General features: G+C 42.3%; 1 pseudogene; it reads right to left on the bottom strand.

The window, feature by feature from the left end:
- Window positions 1-1,866: 1,866 nt before the first annotated feature.
- On the bottom strand, window positions 1,867-2,890 carry LOC100439929 (L-lactate dehydrogenase A chain-like; annotated as a pseudogene).
- Between the last annotated feature and the right edge of the window lie 1,579 nt (window positions 2,891-4,469).

Below are 4,469 nucleotides of genomic sequence, written 5' to 3'. Positions count from 1 at the left end.
ACTGCCCTTGAGATAATTTTGCTAAATGTAATTCCCTCCATCTTACTCTCCCTGGAATGATCTGGTCCCTCTCATAGATGGCTTCAGAGACATGCTCAGCTGTTGGTTCTTTCTTCTCTCTTTCCTTTTATAGACAGGGTCTTGCTCTGATACTGAGACTGGAAGGCAGTGGGGCAACTGTAGCTTAGCTGAGACCACAGGTTCATGCCACCATGCCTGGCTAATGTTTTTTTTAATCTTTGTAGAGATGAGGTCTCATTGTTTCCCAGGCTGGTCTTGAACTCCTGGGCTCAACTGATGCTCTCACTTCTGCCTTCCAAAGTGCTGGGATGACAGGCATGAGCTATCATGCCTGGCCTTGTTGGTTCTTAATCTGGCTCTGTGAGGCTGTCTAAGGGGGACAAGCAATCTCCCCTAGGCCAGACAGGTGGATCATGGTAGCAGAAACCATCATCATCCATGAAGTCAAGAGGATTGGGACTGTGAGGTCCCAAACCCCTTCCTTGATGGAGATTCTGTGTTGCAAACTTGAAAGTTAAGGGTTTGTTTAAATTAAGGAAACTGCTAGCTTATTAGAGTTTATAAAAGAGCACAGGACTGGCATGTAGTAGGCATTACATATGAGGCAATGTGGTGCAGTGTTTATAAGAGGGGGTTTTAGACCAAAACTCTCTGGTTTCAAATATAATCACTATCAGCCATGTGACTTTGGGAAAATTACATAAGCACCGTGTACCACATTTCCCCATCTGCAGAATAGGGATGATGACAGTACTACTTTACTTGGTTGTTCTGATGACTAAATGAGATAATACTTTAAAAATGCTATCAGTGGGTGTGACATGCTGTGGTAAGCAGAATAATGGCTCCCAAAGATATCCACTTCCTGATCTCCTGGACCTGTGACTACATTAGGTTCATGGCAAAGGGGAATTAGGGCAGCAGGTGAAATTGAGCTTGCTCATCAGCCATCCCTGAGATGCGGAGCTCATCTGGGATGATCTCGGTGGCCTGATGTAATCAAGAGGATCCTTATAGGTGGAGGGAGGAGGCAGAAGAGAGAGAACCAGACCAATTGTAACCTGAGAAGATTGTGGCCCACAATTGGTGGTTTTGATATGGAAGAGGAGGTCATAAACAAAAAAATGGAGATGACTTCTGGAAGCTGGAAAAGGCAAGGAAACAGATTGACCCCTGGAGCCTCCAAAAAGGAACGTAGTCCTGCTGGAACCTTGATTTAGACCCGTGCTGGATATTTGACCTACAAAACTATAAGAATATCTATTGTGTTGTTTTATTTTTTTTTTTTCACTGTTCAAGGTTTATTGGGAGTTTTAGTTGGTATGACACTTGGATAGTTGGTTGCATTGTTTATATGTAGATGTTTCTTTTTGTACTATATGGCAATGTGTACTACTGATATATATCGTCCACAGAATAAGATCCTTTGGAACAATTATGCACAAGACATGCAATATTGGATTTATACACTGGATCCTAAGATGTAACTGATTGGAAAGAAATGTTGGACTAGGCATGTTCGGTGAAGGAGCCAGGAAGTTATATAACACACAGTAAATATCCATCTGGCTCAAGGGGTAACTGCAGCATTTGCAGCATTGGCAGTGGTGCCTCAAAGGTGGTAGACTTATAGGACTATACAAGATTAGTACCATGAAGCATCAGGATATAGCTGTAGGATTTTACAAACCATGCCTCTTTCTAACTTTAGGAATTGATGCTTTTCCCAGTCTGTCTTAATATTACTGCTTTAATCACAGATCAGATAAAAAGGACAACATGCACAACCTCCAACTAAAATCCTGTTGTAGCCTAGACAGTGAAGTGGTGTGACCTCAGAAAACTTCAAAATTGCAGCTCTTTTTGGATCCCCCAAAGTGTATCTGCACTCTTCTTCAAACAGGCCTCTTCCTCAGGAGTCAGAGTCACTTTCACAAGGTCTGAGATTCCATTCTGTCCCAAGATGCAAGGAACACTAAGGAAGACATCATCCTTTATTCCATAGAGACCCTTAATCATGATGGAAATTGGGTGTCCTGCCTGAGATTCTTCATCATACTCTCTGCCAAATCTGCCACAGAGAGTCCAAAGGCCCAGGATATGGAGCCTTTCAGTTTGATCACCTCATAAGCACTCTTGACCACCTGCTTGTGACCACCGTTCCTTATCTGTATCAGTCCCTAAATGTGGATGCAGAGTCCTCAGGGAGACACCAACAACATTCACTCCACTCCATAAAGACACAGTAGAGTATCCATGTTCCCCAAGGACTCACCCATGACAGCTTAATGGGTGAACACCCAGCCTTTCCTCCATCAGGTAATGGAACTGGGCTGAATCCAGACTGCAGCCACTTCCAATAACATGGCTTTTGGGAAAGCCACTTATCTTCCAAGCCACATAGGTTGAGATATCCACTGGATTTAAAACAATAAGCAACTTGCAGTTGGGCTGTATTTTACAACATTAGAAATGATGAATTTAAAGATGTTTACATTACACTGGACCAAATTAAGAGAGCTTTCTCCTTCTTGCTGATGTGCCCCAGCTGTGATAAGAACCAGCTTGGAATCTGCAGTTACATTATAGTCTTTGCCAGAGACAATCTTTGGTGTTCTAAGGGAAAGGTTGCCATGTTGGAGATTCATCATCTCTCCCTTCAATTTGTCCTCCATGACATCAACAAGAGCAAGTTCATCTGCCAAGTCCTTCATTAAGATACTGGTGGCACAGGCCATGTGAACATCACCAACCTCAACAACTGTAATCATATTCTGGGGGGTCTGTTCTTCCTTTAGAAGATTATGAATCAGCTGATCCTTGAGAATTGCCATATTAGACTTCGAACCAAAAGGAATCGGGAATGCACATCGGGTGGCCATCGGGGGCACGCGGCAAGGAGATCTGGACTTGGTGGCAGCAGCTCCAGACATTGTGTTTTAAGCCACAAGTTCTTTGTAATATATTACAGGATCAATAGAAAACTAATCACATATGGTAGGCACTGAAGAAATATAAACTTTCAATTTTCCCTTTACAACTGTTCAGATGTTTCTTTTCTCACCCCCTAGAGAGCAGACATCGTAAATTTATTTGCAATGACCAGAACCATGCTAGGCATACAGGAGGCACTCTAGAATAGATGAAAAAAACAAACTAATGATTATGGGTGTCTTGGTAACTAGCATTGGTTGTGTTCCTAAGGTGTGATGATGTGGTAGGCTGAATAATGGCCTCCATACATGTTCATGTCCTAATCCCAAGAACTGGTGAGTATGTTACCTTATAGGCAAAGAGAATTTGCACCTGTGATTAAATTAAGGTTTTGAGATAGCGTGATGGTTAATTTTATGTGTCAACTGATGGGGTCAAGTGATACTCAGATAGCTGGTAAAACATTTCTGAGTATGTCTGTGAGGGTCTTTCTGGAAGGGATTAGCACTGAATCAATAGACTGAGTAAAGAAACTCTGCCTTCACCAATGTGTGTGGGCATCAAACAATCTGTTGAGGGCCAGGTAGAACAAAAAAAGTGGAGGAAGAATGAATTTGCTCTCTCTTCTTGAGCTGGAACATCGATCTTCTGCCCTTGGACATTGAAGCTCTTGGTTTTCGGGCCTTTGAATTCCAGGACTTGCTGGAAGTTACACCATCAACTTCCCCTGGATGGGGGTGGTTCCAGTGATATAAGTCCTGGAGCCAATTCCCATAATAAACCTCCTTTTCTATCTCTCTGTATATCCTACTGTCTGTTTCTCTGGAAAACTTTGACTAGTACACACAGTATTAGTTTTCTGTTGTTGTGTAACAATGTTACCGCAAATTTAGCAGCTTAAAAGGGCACACATTTACAAACTATCCTGGATTATCTGGGTTGACCTAATGTAATCATAAGTGTTTTTATAAAGGGACACAGAAGACTCAGAGTTAGAAAAGTGATGTGATGATGGAAGGAGGGGTTTGAAAAAGCTGCACTGCTGGTTTTGAAGATGAAGGAAGGGGCCATGAGCCAGGGAATAAAAATGGAATTTAGAAGCTGCAAAAGATAAGAAAATAATTCTGCCTTAGAGTCTCCCTAGGAGTAATCAGCCCTGCCAATGCCTCGACTTTAGCCCCGCGAGACTGATTTCAGAATTCTGACCTCTAGGACTACAAGCAAGTATATTTGTGTTGTTTTAAGCCACTAAGCTTGTGGTACTCTCTGAGAGCATCTATAGAAAACTAGTACAGCTGAGTATAGGAGAATGGCTTCCTTCCCACTGGCTGAGTGTACATCTGAAAGGTGGTGTATCTTGGCCATTTTCAGAGTGGGAAACTAAGACTGTATTAGTTATATATGATGATGTAACAACATTACTATAAACTTAGCAGCTTAAACCACTTCACATTTATTATCTCATAATTCTACGGGTCAGGAGTCTGGGCACAGAATGGCTGGGTCCTCTGTTC

Source organism: Pongo abelii, chromosome 3 (genome assembly GCF_028885655.2).
Source record: "Pongo abelii isolate AG06213 chromosome 3, NHGRI_mPonAbe1-v2.0_pri, whole genome shotgun sequence".
Lineage (NCBI taxonomy): Eukaryota > Metazoa > Chordata > Mammalia > Primates > Hominidae > Pongo > Pongo abelii.
The sequence above is the reverse complement of the archived record's forward strand: the minus strand, read 5'-3'. Positions and strand labels throughout refer to the sequence as shown.